The sequence below is a fragment of the Lutra lutra genome, chromosome 1, assembly GCF_902655055.1.
Source record: "Lutra lutra chromosome 1, mLutLut1.2, whole genome shotgun sequence".
Lineage (NCBI taxonomy): Eukaryota > Metazoa > Chordata > Mammalia > Carnivora > Mustelidae > Lutra > Lutra lutra.
Genome location: NC_062278.1, coordinates 17,816,377 through 17,840,652, shown reverse-complemented (window position 1 = coordinate 17,840,652; position 24,276 = coordinate 17,816,377). Strand labels below are relative to the sequence as shown.

The 24,276-nt window shown below is 36.2% G+C and overlaps 1 long non-coding RNA gene across 1 annotated transcript; it reads left to right on the top strand.

The window, feature by feature from the left end:
* Window positions 1-22: 22 nt before the first annotated feature.
* Window positions 23-9,621, top strand: LOC125095265 (uncharacterized). Its single transcript, XR_007125828.1, has 4 exons — window positions 23-149; window positions 6,781-6,863; window positions 6,914-6,917; window positions 9,603-9,621. It is a non-coding gene; the product is annotated as an uncharacterized LOC125095265 (long non-coding RNA).
* The last annotated feature ends 14,655 nt before the right edge of the window (window positions 9,622-24,276 follow it).

Here is a 24,276-nt window from a genome sequence, read left to right as displayed (position 1 = left end):
AATAAGATGATTTTGTCTTATGGAATTAAATCTATAAAAGAACTGGGGAATATGATGGCATAAAGGGATGTAGTTTCCAAAGGTTCAGTGCTACGTCTTGTAGATTCTATGACCTGGTTGAAAATGACATATATGTATATGTGCATCATGTAAGTATAAATATAAATATTATGTATGGATGTGTATATATATTTATATATCAGAAAGAAGGAATAGATTCCAAATTTCCATATTGTACCCCCAAGTCAGGAAATACAAAGTATTCAGTTTTATGGCTTTGTAACTTTAAATTAAGCACACTGGATTCTGAGTAGGTAAATGTAATGTTTTCTGGAATCCATCCACACCACCCTCATCTCTAACATATATTGAATACTCAGGTACAGAGACTGAGCCATGTTACTACAGCTCTGCCAAAAAGCCCTTCCCAATTTTATTTTATTTTATTTTTTTAAAGATTTATTTATTTATTTGACAGACAGAGATCACAAGTAGGCAGAGAGGCAGGCAGAGAGAGAGGGGGAAGCAGACTCCCCGCCAAGCAGAGAGCCTAATGTAGGGCTCGATCCCAGGACCCTGGGATCATGACCCAAGCTGAAGACAGAGGCTTTAATGGATGAACTGACGTTCATCCAAACTCATGGCAACTGCATAAGCTATATATACGTCTCATTCGAAATTAGAAATCAAATAAAACGAAGTAGGTGAAACCCAAAAGAATGTTGCGAGAGAGTTGCAGAGACACACCTGTTAGGCACAAGTGCCCGGGTCAGGTGAGCTCACTGGGTGATACGGAAACATACTACAGAGAGGGAGAAGACCCAAGTCAAGCATTTGTTCCTCTTTTGGAAAATTAGAAATTAAAACACAAGGAGATTAGTGACATGACATGGGATGAGCAGGAAGTATAAGGCAAAACCATACAATCTTAAAGAACATAATGAATCAATCTTCTAACCCAGATGTCATTTCTGAGTAGCTGGGGTCTTTGGATATTGACAGAACACTGAGACTGTCACCCATTCCTTTTTGAGCCCAGGTACCATGAGGTAAAGTAATTCTTACCTGAATTCTAAGAACAGACTTGAAAATTTTAGGGACAGTATAAAACTCATATCATGAAACCAAAAAGACCGAAAAAAAAAAAGTTCTATTCCCCCCATCAGCAGTATGTCAAGTTAGAGATATCTCTGTTTATGTACTTTGCACATCAGAAGTGAGTGCACAATGTGAAAATCTCACTTAAGCTGTAACTATGACTTGTCAGCCATTTCTTTCCGAAGATTTAGGATTTTATTTTATTTATTTTTTTATTATTATTATTATTTTTAAAGATTTTATTCATTTATGTGACAGACAGAGATCACAAGTAGGCAGAGAGGCAGCCAGAGAGGGAGGAGGAAGCAGGCTCCCTGCTGAGCAGAGAGCCCGATGCGGGGCTCGATCTCAGGACCCTGAGATCATGACCTGAGCCGAAGGCAGAGGCTTAACCCGCTGAGCCACCCAGGTGCCCCGATTTAGGATTTTATATTGGTACTTTTCTTTCCCTTTTTACACTTTACGTTTGATTCTGTTACGACAAGTATAGCCATCTTGCTATTTCCAGAAATATTACTCGCTTTAATTGGCTGGTGAAAGCTCCAAGTCATTCTCTGTAGGCATAAAATCCGGGCCAAAAAATGGGAGAAGAAATTTTGTTACCAATTCAAATGGCTTTTTAACAATTGTATCAAGTTTTTCCTCTGCGACTTCGTCAATCTTCTTACCTCCCATCCTCCCACTTTCCCATCTTTCTCTCTGTGTTCTCCTTTTTAAATTTTTGATGTTTCTCACATATCTGCTGTGTCAGTTGCCGTACCAGGCATTATGGCATTTGCCCTGCACTGTGAAATTTCAGTCTTTTTTTTTTTTTTTTTAAAGATTTTATTTATTTATTTGACAGAGAGAGATCACAAGTAGAGAGGAAGGCAGAGAGAGAGAGAGAGGGAAGCAGGCTTTCTTGCTGAGCAGAGAGCCCGATGCGGGACTCGATCCCAGGACCCTGAGATCATGACCTGAGCCGAAGGCAGCGGCTTAACCCACTGAGCCACCCAGGCGCCCCTGAAATTTCAGTCTTATACAGAACTGTTTAAATAATTGCTTTTGCAAATCTTATACAAATACATTTATTTATTTTGTGCATTTTATTAACCTATTGAGGCAATCATCTAAGTTTTCTGCATTATTTTGTAAATGTGGGAAGTTAAATTTTAATGTTGATTCACTTGTGATTCCCAACAGAAAGCACTTTTTAAAAAATTAGCTTCAGAGGTAAAATTTCGTGATATATCAGTTGCATATAACACCCAGTGCTCATTACATCAAGTGCCCTTCTTTTGTTTGTTTGTTTGTTTGTTTTAAAGCTACCCTATGACCCAGCAATTGCACTACTGGGTATTTAACCCAAAGATACAAATGCAGTGATTGGAGAGGGTACCTGCCCCCAATGTTCATAGCAACAATGTCCATAATAGAAAATCTGTGGAAAGAGCCAAGATGTTCATCAACAGATGAATGCATAAAGACGCGGTGTAGATATACAATGGACTGTATTACTCAACTATCAGCCATTACTATTTACATCAATGTGGATGGAACTGAGGATATTATGCTGAGTGAAGTAAGTCAATCAGAGAAAGACAATTATATGATTTCACTCATATGTGGAATATAGGAACCAGCATAGGGGATCATAGGGGAAGGGAGGAAAAACTGAATGGGAAGTCATCAAAGTGGGAGAAAAACCGTGACAGACTCTGAACTCTAGGAAACAAACTGAGGGTTGCTAGAGGCGGGTGGGAGAGGGGTCACCTGGGGATGGGCATCAAGGAGGCCGCGTGATGTGATGAGCACGATGTGATGAGCACTGGGTGTTCTATGCAACTGATAAATTGTTGAACTCTACATCTGAAACTAATGATGTGCTATATGTTGGCTAATTCAATTTATTTTAAATTAAAATAAATACGAATGTATCGAAATAGTTGCTCCCAGTGTAGTTAGGGATACACGGGGAATAGAGATAAGGTGGAGGGGATGGCATAAAGATGGAGGCATTAGCCTCGTCCAAGGGCAGGGGGGCAGCGGCAGTGAAGATTTCACAAAAGAGGAGTTTTCAATACAATTTTCTTCTTTTCATTGTTTTGAAACATCATAAAAATGCATCATATGTGAATAGAACTACCACTTCTGTGCCTTTTCTAAGGTAAAGAACATGGGGAAATTCTCTTCTTATGAAAAGGGTCATATACTTTAGAAATAGTTTTTCTATTTATTTTCTGTCTTTGGCCTAACACATTTTGTTTGGTATGGCTTAGTTTCTACATTCCACTAAATTATCCTTATTAATCATTTTGTATAGAAGGAACATAGAATTGGTATGATAACTCGCAGATAGTCACAGAAGAAAGGGGATTAGTTACTGAGAAATTCAGTTTAGATCCATTTAGCCGTAGGGAAAAAGAAAGAAAATTATGCTAAGATCTAATTTTGAAAGTTTACTGAATAACTTGTACTGTTTAACTCTTTCTGCATTTCTGCAAAACTTTTCTTTGGTATCATTTAGGAATGTTATCAGTGTTTCTTTGTTTTTTGAACAAAAAAGATCTTGGGTGCCTATAAGACTAAAATACTAAAATGTTATTATTTGGTGTAAAAAATGACTGGAGCATTGTAAAACAAAACAAAACAAACCTTTAAGCTTGAAGACTTAAATTTAATATTAAAATTTTTAATATTTTTCATATTCTAATATTTTTTCCTTTACACGTGATTTATTTGTTCTTTTAAAAAGGATTGGGTAAAGTAATAGGAATAAATTTTTGGGCTCTCTACATGGCATTTTCTCACTTTCCTAATGATTCTTATTAATGGTGGTACAAAATAGTGAAACTATGAAGAGAATCTTATATCCCTAAGAAAAATAGATTCCTTTGTATCTGTTTTCAGATTAGAGGGAAATGCTTCTACTAAAGAACAAAAATAGTTTGTGACAATAATTTAATTTTTATCCTACAACTAATTCCTGGTGTGATATTATATACACATATATTAGAGAAATCAGTATATGCCTTCAATCTTATTTTTACAAATTGTGATAATACTGCAGTTTTGAGCCCATTTTCTGAATTGGCACTTTTATATTTTTAAACATGTATCTTAAGTGCCATTTAAATGAAACAGTTACTGGAGCACCTGAGTGGCTCAGTCAGTTAAGCATCTGCCTTCAGCTCTGGTCATGATCCCAGGGTCCTGGGATTGAGCCCCACATCAGGCTCCCTGCTCAGCGGGAAGTCTGGTTCTTCCTCTTCCGCTCACCCCGCTCCTGCTCTCTCTCAAACTCTCTGTCTCTCAAATAAATAAGTAAAATCTTTAAAGAAAATAAACAAAACACTTATTCAACACGACTCCTTTTTTTCCCTTCACTCTCTGGTAAATGCTGAAGTAGACATTTATGTACAGGCCCAGAATGGTCACCAACTCATCAAAAAGAACTAAGAAAATAATCATGATCAAATGTAAGTTTTTCTCCTTGGTGGAGTCAAAGACATAAATAATTCAAAATATTGTATAATCCAAGATAAACATATATAAAAATACGAGAATGAAATTGATTTGGATATGTGACGAGGATGATGATAGTGATGGTGGTGGTGGTAGAAATGAAGACAGCTCATGTGTATGGACAACTTTTGGATTGCCAGGCACTACCCTAAAGACTTTCTGTGCATTAGCTCATCTGCCCTCAAAATAGCCCTTGTGGTATATTCTATTACTATTAACAGCTCAGAGAGATTAACCGACCTGCTTGGTGTTCCATAGCTAAGACAGAGTTTATGTAATCATTGATGTTGTCCATGAAATATTTCTGGTGTTCTTTCTTCTTCTTCCTTTTCTTCTCCTCCTCCTCCTCCTTCTTCTTCAGATTTTATTTATTTATTTGAGAGAGAGAGAGAGAGTGCAGAAGCAGTGGGGAGGGACAGGGGGAGAAGCAGGCTCCCCATTGAGCAGAGAGCCCAATGTGAGGTTTGATCCCGGGACCCTGAGATTATGACCTGAGCCAAAGGCAGACACTTAACCAACTGAGCCACCCGGACACACCGGAACATAACAAATTTAGAACAACCTTTGAAAGTTATAAAATGATTTGGTCAAATAATATCATATCCGTGTCCATGGAAGACACAACATCATAGTGGAAGGGCCTATTTAGCCAGAGCGATTCCATCCGGTTAAACAGTGATTTTGTTGTTTATGCAGTAAAACTTAAACTGACCCTGCACCCCCCCCACCGGAAACTTACTTAAAAGCAAGTCCAGGAAACTAGTCCCAAGTAACAAAGCCCAAATACAAGGGCAGGTTAGGCCAGGTGAAGACATCCAATCAGTGGGGCAAGCATACTGTCTCCCTAGCTACCAAGGAGTGTGGGCCCCACCTTTTGGGCACCAATTCTGACCAAGGTGATAGGCTAGTTCAAATATCTACTAGGGTAAATTGTAATTCAACTGGCCACCCGTGTGTGACCTAGCATGACAGTGCAGCTTTCTCTGTGTGTTGCAATCTCATTGGCCACCTGTGTGTGGCCAGTCCCAACTACATGGCCTTTGCTCTATAAAAGTTAGTCTGTAAGGCAGGGAGGGGTCACCCTCTCTGTAAGAGGCAGTCCTGACCGGTCGGTTTGACAGTTGGTTTGATTCTCGATGCTTGGCGCAAAATAAAGCTTTGCTTGACCTTTGCTTTGTATCAGTCTCACTCCTTTGATTACAGACCTAACACATAGAAACTCTTTGGTACCCTACACACCACTTTTAGCACAAGGTAGAAGTCTACGGTGCACTGAAAGTGACAGAAGCTAACTAAGTAGGTTGACCCTTGCCCTCCCCTATATAATGACTGAACCAAAGGAAAAAAAAAAAAAGGTGTACACATTTCTTGGAATAAATTCCAATTACCTTGGTTTCTACTTTTCTGTACACAGTAACCATCATTCAATGGAAAATGAAAATGTGCCCTAAAAAAACAGGAGCAAAAAATGGAGAGGTAAAGGAATAAACAGAGCCAGACCCAGAATGTTGCTTCTTTAAAGTATCTAGGGCTTCAAAACAACTATGAATAAATCTAGGCGGCATGCATGAAACTATGTGTCACGTCAAAAGAGAGGTGGAAACTTTCTAAAGAAGCAAAATGAAAATGTAAGATATAAAAACACAGCATAAGATATAAAGAAACTCTTTGATGGACTTACCAGTAAACTGAAATAGCTGAGGAGAGAGTCCCTAAAATTGAAAATAGGCCAATAAAATAACAAACAAAAACCACTAGAATATTCAAGATCTGTGGGATAATATTCTAACTATTAGCATACAAGTAAGTGCACTTGCAGTCAGGGGAAAGAGAATAAAGCAGAAGACATCTTTGAAGGAAAAGACATCCAAGAATTTCCCAAAATTAATGAAAGACAAAAAAAAAATCATGGATGTAAGGAACACAAAAACCCCCAAGAGTGATAAATAATATGAAAAAAATCCCTAGATACATCGTAAACTGCCCCCCCCCAAATAGTCTCTGATAAAATCTTAGTCTTGAGACCCTTCAGATGTGTATCAGTGGATCTTATGTTTGGGGGATGACTGCCAACATGTGTCTTGGGGGATAGAGATAAAAGACATTTGCAAAGGAATTTTTATATGGTAAAGTAGACTTTCAGGATCTTTATAGGCTAAGATTGCCTTTTGTTCTTAGCAGAGTATTAACACTGAGGCAGATGAGCTCCTAGAGGACGGTCACTCTGCCTGTTTCAAGGACTTGTCAATGGACTCACCGTAGTGGTGATGAAATTTAATTTTGCTTTTGCTTTTGCTCCCCATATCACTAGAAAGGTAAATAGATTAGAATTTTGATATATATACATGAAATATATCTTAAAGATACATAATAATTAATACTGATCGTCTCTCCAGAGGAGACTTCAGTATTTGGGAGCAAATGGGAAACACATTTCATTCTATAGTCTTTTGTCCCCTTTTATTTTTATTTATTTATTTATTTATTTATTTATTTATTTATTTACTTATTTTTAAGATTTATATTCATTTGAGAGAGAGACAGAGAGCAAGCCAATGGGCCTGCTCCAGAGAGCACAAAGGGAGGGGGAGTGGCAGAGGGAGAGGGAGAAGCACACTTTCTGCTGAGCAGGGAGCCCAATATGGGGCTTGATCCCAGGATCCTGGGACCATGACCTGAGCTGAAGGCAGATGCTTAACCAACTGGGCCACCCTGGTGCCCATCCCTTTTATTTTTTAACTATGTGGACAAAAAGTAACAATGTTTTGACCCTTGGAAGGGGCTAAATGATGTTTCTTTTGTAATATGACAATCATTTTGAGTTTTGTATACAAGAATTAATAGATGAGAAAAGGCAAGTAATCTTTGACAACAATGAAGGAGAATGTAGACATTCAATGTCATAATGTTACTCTCGTTCAAACAAATAGTTCATGAATAGTTATTCCACAAAATAAAAGTCTATGAACAACTTATGATTACTTGTAAAATGTTTGTGACAAAAGTGATATTCTGATCAAGTAGAGACTATATTACTATTGCACTTTAGTAAATTTGTTAAATTGTCAAGAAATAAGTTGGTTTTCTATCTAATACCACATACCAAGCACATCCTAGTGGAATTTTAACAACTGAAGTTAAAAATTGAAATAAGAAGAGAACAAGAACATGGACATATATACCTGTTTTATCATTGAGAAAGGAAAGTGTTTTAAGGCATAACAGCAAATAAATTATAAAAAGAAACCACCAATAGATTTAACTTAAAAGTTGTCATGTGTTGGAGCACCTGGGTGGCTCAGTTGGTTAAGCATCTGCCTTTGGCTCAAGTCATGATCCCAGGGTCCTGGGATCCAGCCCCATATTGGGCTCCCTGCTCAGTGGGTAGTCTGCTCCTCCCTCTCCCTCTGCCCCTCCCCCTGCTTGTGCTCTCTCACTCAAAAAAATAAATAATATCTTTTAAAAATTGTCATATGTCAAAAAACGTAAGAAAAAATTAGATTGATCATAATTGAGATAATATAAAAAAAATGTGACAAAGGTCCCTCTTTGACCAAACTCTACACAAGTTTCTCCTAATTCTTTTTAATCCTTGATTTGGGGGCTTCCATGTTTGTCTCTGGAATGCCCAATTTTAGCAAGAATCCTGCTAAGTCAGTTTTGCTAGAAATCCCCTATCCTCTGTATCTGATCAGATTCCTCATTTCTCACCACCCCCCAGGGGATGTCTGACCACCCTGCCTTTAGCAATGAATCCTGTTGGGCCAGTTACACCGAATCTCCCTTTGCCCCTGCTGTTTCCTCTGGGTAATTTTCCATCCACAGAGCCTTACAGGGCTCCTTGGCTCTAATTCTTACTTTTCCTTGCTGTGTTTGCAGTAGAGCCTCATCTCTCTCACCAGCACAAAACCCGATTGCAGGGGTCCCTACACCTCTCGCTATGGTCCCCTGAATAAAGGCTGCCTCACTGTTCTTTATTAGTTGAATCATATTTTTTCTTTAACACATGTATGACAAAGTATTCATGTTTTTAGAACACAAAGCTCATTTACAAACAATTATTAAAATTTGGGTGTTGCAATAAAAAAATTAAAATGACATAAACAGGGGTACCTGGGTGACTCAGAGGGGTAAACCTCTGCCTTCAGCTCAGGTCATGATCCTGGGGTCCTGGGATCAAGGCCCGCATCAGGGTCTCTGCTCAGCGGGGAGCCTGCTTCCTCCTCTCTCTCTGCCTGCCTCTCTGCCTACTTGTGATCTCTGTCTGTCAAATAAATAAATAACATCTTTTTTAAAAAATGACATAAGCAATTCACCAAAGAAGAAACATAGTTGACCTCAGAATAAATATCAAGAAACCCCTTATTAATAACCAAATAAATTTAAATTAAATCTCAAATTACATTCCCATATTGAAGACAGTATGAAGAAACTGGCACTCTTCAGAGTAGGGAAACGAGCATAACATTTTGGAGGTCAATTTGGAAATGTGCCACAAATGTTTTCCACATGTTCTTCACCTTTAGCTGGGAAATATTCCATTTTTATTTATGTAATTTAAAGCGATACCTACAGGTATGCTAAAGCATTTATATATAATAGTGTTTCCCTGTGTGATTTTTTTTTTTTACTAATCATGAAAAATCAAAATGTATTCCAATATAAGCAATTTTATTTTTATTTTATTTTATTTTTTAAGATTTTAAAATTATTTTAAGTAATACAATTAGATGAAGTAATTAAAAAATTATTTTTAGATATACCCAATGTGGGGCTCAAGCTCACAACCTCAAGATTAACAGTCACAATCTCCACTGACTGAGCCAGCCAGGCATCCCAATAAAAGTAATTTTAAATAAATTAGAATAGTGATATATGAGTTTGTGCTAGGTAGCATTAAAATATTGTGGGGAAAAAAAAACCTTAAAGATCTGGCAAATTTTTATGGTACTTTTTTTTTTAAAGATTTTATTTACTTATTACTTATTTATTTTTTCAAGAGAGTGTGAGTTGGGGAGAGGGCAGTGAGAGAGGGAGAGAGTGAATCTCAAGCAGATTCCACACTGAGCATGGAGCCCAATGTGGCGGTCAACCTCATGACCTGAGCTGAAATTAAGAGTCAGATGCTTAACCAGCTGAGCCACCCAGATGTCCCTCATGGTATCTTTTTTAAGCTAATAAAAAGTTTACAAAACATTGTGAAGTGTGTGTGTTTTATACTGTAAACTTTAAAAAATTATCTACACATGCATAAAAGAAACTTTATGTATAAATATCGATCTATCCATCTATCTATAGATATGTACAGGTAGATAGGATATATATATATGCGTGTGTGTGTGTGTATATGTATATGTATATATATATATATATATATATATATATATATATATATATATATACATATAAAACTTCTAATGGGTGCATATGTGTGTGTGTGTGTGTATGTGTGTATCAAATCAATTTTCTAGGTGACAAAATGATATACTTCCATTATAATGATAAATAAATGCTGCAGAAATACATAAAAGAATCTGTAGAAAATGCTAAACCAAAAACAAAGAAACACAATAAAGAATGAAGAAAAAACCACATAGACATGTCCCACATATTCCATCCTCCATAAATTTCCTAATTAACATACCTGTTTTACAAAATTGTTTTGCTCCTTTGCTGCTTAAAACAATGCTTCCTACTCATGTGGCAGATAAAATTCACATTCCTTCCCATGACCCATGGCAATTCGTACAATCTCATCTCTCACAGGCCTCCTTGCCATTTGAATCCTCAGGGTAAACACTATTTGTAGTTTCCTGCACACACAATGCTGCTTTCTATCTCTGTACATTTCTCTGTTCTATTTGATGCTCCTGAATTCCCAAACCCTTTAGCCTCTTCTGAGCTGGAGCAATTTTGTTTACTTTCAGTATGCTTCTATGACGACTCCATGGTGAAAAAATGCTGGATGATGCCAGTTCCTCCCCCACATCCGAAAAGACATGCTGAGGTAATAACAAGCACCCTTCTTCTATTTTTGTTACTGTATCCATAGTTCTTTTGTTACTCTTTATATGTATCAAATTTTGATAATTGGCTACTTATACAATTCTCCCACTGGAAGGTAAAGTCCTTGAAGGAAGGGATTGGATTAGCTTCCCCTGCAACTAACTTTCTTTCTTTTCTTTCTTTCTTCTTTCTTTCTTTCTTTCTTCTTTCTTTCTTTCTTTCTTTCTTTCTTTCTTTCTTTCTTTCTTTCTTTCTTTCTTTCTTTCTTTCTCTTTCTTCTTTCTTTCTTTAAAATTATAGACAGTTAGCAAACAAATGTTTCTTTCAGGTGAACTGAACTGAAAGCTATTAAGACTAATATACAAATGATGCTTGCCCATGATGGGAGGCAAAGAGGGGCATATTTTAAATGAATTCTTTTATGATGAAGGAATTACTTGAAGCCAGATTTTTTAATGTTTTCCTTGATCTTTCACAATTTTAAACAACAGTTGTTAAGTTACTGTTCAATTGTTGTGGACAAGAACTCTTTACTTTTTTAGTTTTTGAATGGTTGGTCTGTTCATTTTTTTTTAAAGTTTTTATTTAAATTCCAGTTGCTAACATACAGGATAATATTAGTTTCGGGTGTTCAATAGAGTGATTCAGCATTTCCATACAACACCCAGTGCTTATCTCAGGTATGTTCCTTAATCCTCATCACCTATTTTTCCCTATCCCCCAGCTCCCCCCTGGTGACCCTCAGTTTTGACAAGAACTTTCTAATACAAGAGTTAATAACTGAGAGTTGGTATGTCAATTTATAATATAGGGTTTAAATGTGAACAGGATTTTATTTCTATTTCAAGCGGTGTTATGAACTAGATTGCCTTAAGACCTCTTCTGCTGAAAACAACTAAAGAGAGAGGGAGGAAATATTAAAAATAAAATCTTTATAAATGCATCTGTGAATAGTTAAGAAAGTAAGGAATTCTTAGAAGTCAAGGAATCAACAGAGGAAAACAAACCTCTGTATCAGTTCCCCTTAAAAGAATTTTCTGTATGGATAAAGTTTGTTTTCTGCAACTGTTTGGAAGTGGGCAACACAGCTAAACCCTAAGTATATGCAAGATGGGATGCTCACAGGGAACTGCATCTCCATACCCCATACCTTCACCTGTTGAAAGAGGACAAGAAAATTAATACCTTGAACTCTGATACTGTATGGAGAGGAATAAAATCTTTCTTTTCTACTTAGTAACCACAGCCAACTGACTTTAGTTTTATTGACTGAATTCATACTTCCTGGGTGGTCTCAATGCTGAACATACAAATATTCAGTGTAAAGTGGTCCCTGATTAGCAGTGCTTTTGGGACATGGCAGGACAAAAGATTTCTTTCATTAAAAAACAAAAAACAAAAACATCTCAACTCAGGGCTCAAATAACGTCTTCAGTAATATGAGCTCATAGTAAAAATAAAAACAATGCAAAGCAAAACAAAATAAAACAAACTAAGCAAACCATGTTAAGTGAGAACCAGCAGGGGGGGAAAAAAACACAACAAATCAAAACTAAAACAAAAACCAGACAAACAAATTACAGCATCAAACCTGTAAAAACATTAGATATTGGAATTAACAGATACAAAATATAAGTAAGTGTCCATAAAAATGCACATAAAATTTAAATAAAACGAGTTTATCAGTTTATTAGACAAAGATGAAGAGCAAATCTATGAACTGGAGAGAAATAATGGAGAAATTTCCATGAATGTACGAGAGCCCATAGGGTAGAAAACAGAAGAATACAGCTTCAAAAGATCAGAAGATATAGTTTAAAAACCTCCGCCATCAGGATAGACGGTAACCTATAGAGTTAACCGCAATTATTCTGAGACGATTTATTAACAGCAACAGTGAAAGAAAGTACAATAATATATTTAATATGCTGAGAAAATGCAATAAGCATTTAATATACTGAGAAAAAATAGCTATCAGTGCAGAATAGTGTACTAGATATATGACAAGAATGAGGCAAAATAGTGGCATTTTAAGATGAAGAAAATCTAAAAGAATTTGCCTGCAATAAACTCTAAGGAAAATCTAAAATATGTACTTGAAAAAAGGCACATCATTCCAAATGGAAATTTTTTCTGGGGAGGGGGCACTGGGGGCTCATCAAAAACTTAAATGTAATTTGAGTATATACTAAGAGACAACATTCCAGCTCATTAAATATGAATAGCATTGGGACGCCTGGGTGGCTCAGTTGGTTGGACGACTGCCTTCGGCTCAGGTCATGATCCTGGAGTCCCGGAATCGAGTCCCGCATCGGGCTCCCGGCTCCGCGGGGAGTCCGCTTCTCTCTCTGACCTTCTCCTCACTCATGCTCTCTCTCACTGTCTCTCTCTCAAATAAATAAATAAAATCTTTAAAAAAAAATATGAATAGCATTAAGTTTTAGACCAAAAGAGTGAATGAGGAAGATTTCAGGCTATCTTTCTGTGACAATGAGGCAAAAATGTTTAGCCAAATATTAGTGAACCTGACTGAACAATGTATAAAAAATAAGATAAATACTGTTTGCCCTGGTGTCCAAGTGCAATAGAAGTTTAATACAGGAAAACTAGGGGCGCCTGGGTGGCTCAGTGGGTTAAAGCCTCTGCCTTCAGCTCAGGTCATGATCCCAGGGTCCTGGGATCAAGCCCCGCATCAGGCTTTCTCCTCAGCAGGGAGCCTGCTTCCTCCTCTCTCTCTCTCTGCCTGCCTCTCTGCCTGCTTGTGATCTCTGTCTGTCAAATAAATAAATAAAATCTAAAAAAAAAAATACAGGAAAACTAGTGAATGCAATTTACTACAATTAACAATTTGAAGGGGGAAAATGTGACAATTGTATTAAAAGATACAGGAAAATAGTAAGTATAACTTAGCATCCATTCACTGTAAATAAATTCATAGGAAACCAAGGATAGAAGGAAATTTTATGACCTAACCAAAGGTTTCTATAAAAATTCTATGGTAACAATTATACTTAATTGAGAAGATTTGGAAATATTACACATATGAACTGCTATAGCCATTTTTAATAAACATTCTTTTTGGAGAGTAAGAAAGATATCCTTACTCATAAATTATGTAATGGTCATTATAGAAGATCTAATAAAAATAATTTGTAGGCAATTGGAATTAACTAGAAAATATATCAAATTTTTGCACATAAGGTTAATATACAACACTAATTTGCATTTCGATACTAATAAACAGAATGAAATCAAATAAAATAAGCCATTTTTAATTATATTGGAAACGAAATGTATATAGGAGTAAATTTCATAAGAGATTCACAAGTCTGGGGACACCTGGGTGCTCAGTCAGTTAAAGCAACCATCTCTTGGTTTCTGCTAGGGTCATGATCTCAAGGTCATAGGACCGAGCCCTTCATAAGGCTCTGTGCTACATGCTCAGCACGGATTTGGCTTGTACCTCTCTCTCTGTTCCTCCCCCTGCTTGTACCTCTCTCTCTGTTCTCTCCCCCAGTAAGTAAACAAACAAACAAACAAACAAACAATTATCCTACAAATATAAAATCTTACTGAAAGATGTTAAAGAAGACAAATGGACAGATATAATACATTTACGGATTGAAAAACATATCTAAAGAAAATAATTGGCACTTGAATTGATCAATAAATGAAATGCAATTAAAATAAACACCTCAAAAGTTTATTATTGGATTTGACAAACTGATTCTAAAATTTACAAGAGAGGGACACATCACATGTCTGCAAAGGAAAATCTTATCTGATAAGAAAAATTAATAAGGAGAGCTTCTGATAAAATACAGAAAGTAAGAGAAGACCATTGTTTCCGTTGTACTAACCACAAAAACTGGATAAAACTTAATATAAAATATTTTTTGGAACACATTTCCATGTTTTTATGCCTTAATTAAGAAGCATAAAATATATATAGATTGAAAATGAAGATCGGAAAAAGATATATAATGAAAACTTAAAAAATATATACATATGTGTTAGGAATGTCTAGATGTCTAAGTCAGTTTAGCATTTGCCTTCAGCTCAGGTCATGATCCCAGGGTCCTGGGATCAAGTCCTGTATTGGTATCCTTGCTCAGCAGGGAACCTGCTTCTCCCTCTGCCTGCTGCTCCCCCTGCTTGTGCTCTCTCCCTCTCTCTCTGACAAATAAATAAATACAATCTTTAACAAAAATGTATGTTTTATAAGTATCTTGTCCCAATCTGTTGGTAAATCTTTTGAAGTTCTAAATGGTGTCTTTAGAAAAACAGAAATTATAATTTGTTTAAAAGATTGTATTTATTTATTTGACAGAGAGGGAGCATGTGCATGAATGGTGGGGGAGAGACAGAGGGAGAGGGAGAAGCAGACTCCCTGATGAGCAGAGAACAGAAGGGGCTCAATCCCAAGACCCTGGGATCATGACCTGAGCTAAAGGCAGATGCTTAACCAACTGAGCAACCCAAGAACTCATAATTTTATTGAAGTACTATTTATCAACTTTTGCTTTTATGTTTAGTGTTTTCTGAATCTTCTTTAGGAAATTTTGTCTAATCCTAGGTCATAAAATGTCTCCAACATTTTACTTACATGTTTTCTAACTTTGCCTTTTACATTTAGAGTCATAATCCATTTCAAAAAATGTTTGAATATGTAAAATGAAATAGGAGACAACTTTTACATTTTCCCCCATAAAAACTTTTTGGATCAGGAATTCTGGGAGGCATTGGTAAGGTGGTTCATTTCTGATTTCTGTTGTTACCTGAGGCACCTGGAGCTAAAGGATCTATTTCTAAAATGGCTTCTTTGCTCAAATGTGTGGTCATCAGTCTCCTTGACCATTCTCTCTTGCTCTCTACCTCACATGGTGGCTCATTCTCAATGAGGGCTTCTTAATGTGCCTTGGGATTCTCATTGTCTCATTCTCATTCTTATTCTCAGAGTTGTTGGACTTCTTACATGGTAGCTCATGGCATCAAGAGAACAAGGTGGAAACTGCTAGCCCACTTATGGTCTAAAAATCGGTATAGTGTCAATTCCTTCAGACTCTTTTGGGGAGAAAAGTCACAAGAAGCTCAGATTCAAGGGAAGGGAGACTGACTATGTCTCAGTGGAAGAGATATCTACAAATTTGTGGCCATCCTTTCCCCACCATGACATCACACTGATAAGAGCATTCTTCCCCCCATTGAGTTACATTAACACCATGTTAATAATTTAAATGAATATCACTGAACTCTTTATTCTTATAAATTTAAACATATACGTACCACATAATTCAACAATCCTTATCCTCAGTATTTTCACATGATAAATAAAAGCCTATAGTAACAAAAACTTTTCCATGAATGTGGACAACAGCTTATTCTTGATTGCTCAAAACTAGAAACAACTCCACTGTCCTTTAACCAGTGAATGAAGACACCATTGTACAATCGTAAAATAGAATATTTATTTAGCAATATAAGGGAAAGAGCTATCAATTTATTCAATATAGGTAAATCTTACATGTATTTTGCTAAGTAGAAGAAGCCATCTGCAAAAGACTATGTATTGCTTGATTCCATTTACATGCTATTACAGAAAAAGCAAAATTATAGGGCTGGAGAACAGATCCATAGTTGCTAGGGTAAGAACTGAAGGGAGATGTTCCCAACAATCCTCTCAGAGGATTTGGGGGGAGTTGAAACTGTTTGGTGTCACAACGATAATGGTGGATACATGACTTTTTGGATTTTTAAAAAATCAGTAGAACTGTATATCACAAAAAATAAGTAGACAATCTAAAGCCAAATACAAAAAAAAAAAGGCATTACACAAATAATGCATTGTAGGGAGTAAATTTGTTTTTCACAGAAGTATGAGTTAGTAATTATGAAACCACTTTATGTAGTATGATTTATATTATGATTGAATAAATAAATATATTGTAGAAAATGGGAGCCTATTTTTCTCTTATTGTCTGGAAAACCTTACAAATAGGCAAAGGGGAAAGGTAAGAGGGAACCCTGCAGTGTTGGAAAGGAATTGGAAATATCTGTATGAACTTGTATATATATATTTGAATAATACTTAATATTTTCAATATTCTCAATATGTATACTTACATCTCATTTTCTATAAAATATTTACTTATGTTTTCAATACACAAATAAGTAGATACAGAAATAAATAGAATGTGTATGTATGCATGGGTTAGTACGCGTAAACATATCTTTACATTCTATGTGCTGAGCAGGTCTAAAAGTAATGACAACCCAGTAGAAATAAGCACACTTGGAGCCCAGATCTTGATTCCTAAATATTATTTTGCAATAGAAGGAACCAGGGCTCTTTGTGAAATGGTTGGCTAGGAAAAGGAAACATAAGATGTGCTTGGAATACCTTATGGTGGCAGAAAATATGATCATTATAAAAAAAAGGAAAAAACAAAACCAAAAAAACCTCAAAAAACCAAAACCTAAAAACCCCACCATAAGATGGATTAATTTATATAAATATAATTTCAATCAAACAAATATATTGTGGAATATATACAGTATCATATATTATGGAATATTGTGGCTATTGTGGGATATCCTACAATATTGTGGAATATATACAGTATCATTCTATTTGTATGAAGTTTAGAAACACCCAGAAGTGGGCACAGTGTTAAAGGATGGAGGTATTGAGTGGTGACAATCTAAAGAAAATCAAGGACATGGTAAACATGCAATTCTACTAAAATTGCTATTTCATTTTATTTACTAAGACCATAACACTGTTGAACTTTCAACAGTTTAATAACTTCCACAATCAGGAAGAGTTTTTCTTTTATTATCTCACATACATCTTTCCATTGTTACAATTAATTCCATCTGTTATGGGTGAATTGGATGTAGTAATTGCGTCCTTTGGGTAGTAGCCAAGCTTCAGACTGACGATTGATTTTAGCTTTCTTTAGAGTAAATAATTTCATGTCATAAAGATCGTGTTCTCTAATCATTTAACTATATTTGCATGATTCCTCTGGTTTTTGAGTTTTTCTAAACTTTTTGGCTTGAAAACTTTGTTCGGTATAATTGATGACTCCTGAGTGCAATGGATTAATCACCTCTTGATTCCTGCATTCTATACCCACTATGACATCAGTTACAAGTCCATAGGTAACGGTTCCAGATTCAATTTCCAGAAAGTCTTTGTAAGATAGCTCTCTATTCACAATTCCTTAGATATAGCCACACTAAGGTCTTTCACTCTCTCCCTCTTTCTCTCTCTCCACTTTCTCAGATATGTCATCTACAATCTCTATGTAAATCGTCCTTTTCCTAACCCAGATAGTTTGTGGTCATGGAAACCCATCTTTATTTCTTTAAATTTAATTTTATTTAAATACAATTAATTAACATATAATGTATTATTAGTTTCACAGGTAGAGTTCAGTGATGGATCAGCTGCACGTAACACCCAGTGTGCATTCCATCATTTGCCTTCCTTAATGCCCACCACCCAGTTACCCTATCTCCCTGCCTCCTTCTATATAGTGTGCAAATAACACCATAATAAACATGTGAAAATAAAAATTCCACTTTTTCAGAGCTTGTGAAATTATTTCAATATTTTCATATAATTTTATGCTTCTACAATAGACTCATGTAAATTAATAAAAACCGAGAGCAAATGAAAATACTAATTATACTAGAGGTACTAAAAGGACTAAAATCAGAGACACATTGTAAATTTTTTTCTAAGTTTTATACAACCTAGCAGAGCCTGCTTAAGATTCACCCTCTGCCTCTCCCTTTTCCCCTCCCCACCGTCTTCCTCACTCTCTAAAAACAAACCAAAACAAAACAAAACAAATCAAAAAACACCTAGAAATTTAGTTTCTAGGTACCTCAGTTAATATTAAGGCTTTTATAGATTAATGGTAGTTTTTAGTACTTTTCTACCATGTAAGCTTATTATATGTGGTATACAATAATGAATATCATTTTTAGTTTTGAACTAATGTTTTAAACTCTGTTTCCTGAAAATTGGGTTGCATTTAATGTAATTTTATAATTAGAAGTCATATAACATAAATGTTCCTTATTTGAACAACATAAAACATATAGTTGCCTATAGAAGATATAAATCCACATTAGAAAACATTTCTTTTAGATGAGTACAGGTGTAAATTTCAGATAAAGGTCTCTAAGTTTCAACCAGATCTTCTGCTGGGAGTCAAATGAGCAGAACAGATAACTGTGGACATTCCTTAGGGTTTTAACATATGAATATATAAAACACAAAAGCAACATTAAATTAATAAATTTCCTAGAGTTCAATGAGCAAGTCAAATTTGAATGAACTTGGTAAAAATCCAGTAATTCCTGAGGCTATATTTCCAGTTTGTGAAAGAGGAACAATCAACATATTGAAATTCTCAAATATGAAGACACGTCTGTGGGGTGTGTGTAAGCGTTACACAAGGATTCTATTTAAGTAAACCACAAACCAGCTGATTTGTAGAATTTATAAATAGAAGAGAAATAATACTTTATCACAGATACTGTATTTCTTTCCTACTATTAGAAGCAATCGTTTCTTGGTGTACTAACAAAGAGAGGACAATGAGATTTGCAAATAAATGTGTTTATTTATTTATTTTAAATATTTTATTTGGGGCTCCTCAGTGGCTCTGTTGGTTAAGTATCTGCCTTCAGCTAAGCTCATGATGATCCCAGGATCAAGTCCCTTGTCAGTCTCCCTGCTCAGTGGGGAGCCTGCTTCTTCCTTTCCTCCCCACCATGCTCTCTCACTATCTCTGGCTCTTTCTCAAATAAATAAATTAAATCTTTAAAAAATTAAAAAATATATATTTATTTATTTATTTGACAGAGGAGAGAGAGCACAAACAAGGGGAGCAGCAGGCAGAGGGAGAGGGAATTTAAAGCAAATAAGAATCTGAAAAGTTGGGGTGCCTGGGTGGCTCAGTGGGTTAAGGCCTCTGCCTTTGGCTCAGATCCCGGGGTCCTGGGATCGAGCCCTCCTCTCTCTCTTTGCCTGCCTCTCTGCCTACTTGTGATCTCTGTCTGTCAAATAAATTTAAAAAATCTTTAAAAAAAAAAGAATCTGAAAATTTATTTTTCCTGTGTTTGTGGACACTTACATGGATTCCTAAACAATGTTCTCCTCCACTCTAGTGTATAGCACATAGTTGATTGGCTTTAATTTTTGTCAATGCACAAACCCAAAGTGGGCAAACTACACTTCCTGAAGACAAAGACTTCGAAGCAAAGCTGTGTTTCATCATGCCATGTGACATATGGAAACTAGATCCAGAGTTTAGAAAAACCAGTGAACATCATGGCATTCTGTACTCTTTCTTGCATGGATTATATTCATTTATACAATTCATTGATTTGTACTGTTCCTTTTTCTTATTCCTCACTTCTCACATGGAGGCAGTGTTTTTTCAGAGGGATAGGTCCACGAGGGAAGCACTGGACCCTTTCTCAATTGTTACCTCGACCTCTGCAGTTCATCATGAAGTAAATACTCGACTACCACGGTGTTGTTTTTGCTATGACACCCTGACTTATCATTGGTAATTAAACTCTTGCTAACCCAGCCTTTTGTTCAGACTCAGGGGGCTTCATAAGTCTTCTCTTAAAAATCTTTAGTTCTGTTTAAACAGATTGCTAGTCTTTTTGCCTATCATCCCACTGTGTTGGATGCATATCTCTTGGGTACTTGCTTGCATTTGCTGTCATTTTCTTTCGGTTTACCTCTCCGTGGGCCATGATTATCCATGGCCTCAGCTAACACCCATGAAGTCTTGGAAGGCTCAGGAGCGGCTGGCTCTTCCATGCTTCTCCTAAATGATACTAAGCTCTGGTAACAACAACCTCCTTGCTGGAGTTGGATTCCTGAATTAACTTCTTCATTTTGGCACATGAGTTACATCTGACAAGATTTAAGACAATTTGTAAAAGTAAACTTAGCATAAGGTAGAACAATTGGGAATGAAAACAAAACAGAACAAAGGTCAAGGGCAAAGAGTGGAAAAGTAAATGGGATCCAGTACTTGAGATGATTTAGTTACCATAATCAGGCACAAAGTTTGATTTGCCTGGAGGCAAAGAGATTTAGGCTAATTTTGTTTTATAGTCATAATAATTTAAATGATACAAACTCACTTGCAACCATTTTTTTTTTTTTCCGGGAGTCAAATGTAAAAGAAGTACTTGTATAAAGAATGTTAGACTTCAGTGGCAAACTACTATGGTTTTACAATACACTCTAAAGTCATGTGTAAAGAGATCATGTTTTCACTGACCTGAAGGCTGTGAAAATCATATTATAAATCCGTGAAATATTTTCTATGTCAACTATGTTAACATTTTTTAGGGTTCTTATTTTTCAATGATCTAATTTGTCATAGGATAGGACTCTGGGAGTCTAGATGAATGGATGGGTAATATGGCAAACAGACTCTTTCATGAACGACTTCTGGGAGTCAGTGGAAGGTACGGTTGGGTTCGTCAACGATGTTTCCCATTTCCAACTTAGAGCAAAGCAGTCTTTGTCATTGGCCAGATTCAGAACCATGATTTTAAAAATACCAGACGTCAGCCAGCATTTCTGTTATTTGGTTGTGGAATTTTGAGAAGAGTCTTCACACCTCTCTTGGAGTTCAACCCACTCCACCAGGACAGGAGTACCCAAGGATGTTTGTTAGAGTCAGTATTTTCTTTGCAGTGGGTGAATGTGATTCATAGAAGTACAGTGATGGTCTTGGTTTTAATTTTATCTCCACCACCTGCAAATCATGAAGCATTAGGAAAGTGACGGAGTTTTCTCTGGCTGTGTCGGTCAATCGATGACACAGTGTTCCTCAGTGTCCACGGTTGTCCACTGAATTTTAAGTTTCCTACAAGGGGAAGAGTAGACATGGCTTGGATCAGAGTTTATATGGATGTAAATGCTCGGGTTTGTTTTCGGGGATGGATGGGGATTGAATCCTTTCAGTCAGAAGGCTCTAAGGAAACCTTTCAGTTCCTGTTTCATTGCAGAATATAACGGAGCAGATATTCATTAAACTGCATATCTGCTTATACTGATAAACTGTACAGTTAATGGGAAAAATAAAAAGTGTAAACTTCATATGATAGAGTTTAATTAAAACACACGAATTTCTAGTTTTTTGATTTTGATGTTATGTAATAACAAGACGACCCCCCCAAAAGGTGGCACTAAAAAACAGATAGTCATTACGTGACCTTCCAGTAAGTATAATTTAATGAGGGGGAGAAAAAGAGAGAGAGAGAGATGGTTGACAAACTTCAGTTATTTTTGTGTTTCAATGTATACGTTATCTTCTTAGCAGCTTGTAGACTATATGTACTGAAGAAATGACTTATATTTTCAATCCAACATGAGACATTGGAAGTTGATTTGAACTGTAGCTGTGTTTAATATCTTTTAAGACCAGTTTTTTTTTTCATCAGAAAACATTGACATTTGTTGGTTAATTTGGTTTTCTCTGAAGTTTTGCCTCTACCGTAAACTTCCAGTGAACATGCTCTTATCTGAATCCAAATGAATACATTATTACATGTCTATGGGTTATAGAAAATGCCAGTAAAAAATGTTATGTTAAAGTTGATTTTTATTATTTGCTTCTCTTTTATGTCTCTATGTAGATAACCAAGTCATGATACAAGTAGATTAAGAATATAATGCATGTATATTACAAATTAAATTTGCAAATATTTATTTCAAATATTATTCAATATTCAATGATAACTTTCTATGAAAACTTTATGGTAGCTGAACATTCTAATAACTGACAAAGATGTGTCAGTATTGCTGAATGCTCAAATAGTAGTTGTAGTATGTGAACAGTAGAAAAAAAGCCTACTATAAATGTTTATGACAAATGTATTTAAGTAAATAATATAAAGCAATATGCTACCTTTAGAGGTTATTTGGGGGATGTAACAAATTGTACCTTACTTCCCACTTAAAGTCTTTATCGATTAATAAATACAACAAATATAATACATGAGCCAACATATGGAGAACAAAAATATCATCCTTATTACAGTTCAAACTGAAACTGGAGAATGTTGGTTTTTTTTGCATCTGAGAAGATGTAGGCTTCTATATATGGAGCTATATAGAGTTATATGTAGCCTTACTCACCTTATTCATGGGCATGCATGATTGGGCACCGCCTCCAAAAATACAGCTGACCTACAGAGAAGTAAAGTAGAACATACAACAGAAAAAGAGAAGATGCAGGTTTCACTAGCCTGGGTTCCTTTTCTGAAGTCCCCAGTTAGATAAGCTGTGTGGGAAGGAGCGTAAGTCAGGGGAGCTGGGAGTATGTCAACCATGGAACCCTCTCCATACAGAAGGGAAGGCAAGGAGTGAAGAAATCTTTCCTGCCCCTCCTCAAACGGTCTTTCTAATGGAGTGGTTCTTGTCCACTATGAAGCAGCCTTGAGTACTTCTTGATAATAGGGTACTGGAGCACAAGGTGGAATTTATCTTAAGAAATTCCTATGATCACAGAATTCTCTCTAAATACAGAGAACACATAGACACTTGAAAGAGTAAAACGAAACAATTGCTAACTCCTATCTTTCATATATTTCTGGAAGTTGGAGGCCATTTGGCTGTATTACATCAGATATGTTCAAGACCATCTTTACTGGTCAGCATAACTCAAAATCAGTAAGTGGCAGTCTTTTGTAAGGAGCTGCTTTGGCTAGGGAACTACTAACATGCCTGGGCTATTGGGTTTAAGATTTTAAGATTATGCTCCTATCCATGCTGCTTTCCATTTGGTCTCCAACAGCAGGAGACATACAGGGTCTGCTGGGAGAGGCAGTCATAGTCTTCAGTTATTTTCCTGTAGATAGTAACGTTCCAATGTAAAATGTTGTGATGCTTGGGTTGAGACCTTCCCTTTTTACACAAGCTAAGCTGATATTATTAATATAAACATATCGGGACAGAAATAGCAGGGATCACTAAGTATTTGTTGTTCCTCTACATTTCATGGCCCACTTGAAGTTCGGTGACACCATGTGAGCTGAAATGAATTATGCCACTTCTGATCAGAGGCAAAGAAAATCCTCTACATCATTCTCTAGTTTCCTTCTTCCCTGCCATGGCAACTGAGGATAGCGTAGTACCAAATATTAGAGTCTCTATTTGCTGGGATACCTGAGTGATCACACAGTAAAGCTTTCTGATGACTCACGTGGGATATACAGCATAAATGAGAAATAAACTTTTGTTAAGTTGCTGAAATTCAGGGATTTTTTTTGTTAGTACAGCATAAATGAGTCTATCTTGTTCAATAGAGTTATCCAGAGCTTTATGTATGATAAGAATCCAAGTTAGTTTGCGTGGGTCACTGGAGGTACTATTATATTATCAGAAAGGATTTAATGGTGGACTTGTGCAAATCTTCATAAATTTGAGATTAGAGCAAGTTTTTTTATGTTTTTATTTGTTTTTTAAAGATTTTATTTATTTATTTGACAGAGATCACAAGTAGGCAGAGAGGCAGGCAGAGAGAGAGGGAAGCGGGCTCCCTGCTGAACAGAGAGCCCGATGCGGGGCTCAATCCCAGGACCCTGAGGTCATGACCTGAGCCAATAGCAGAGGCT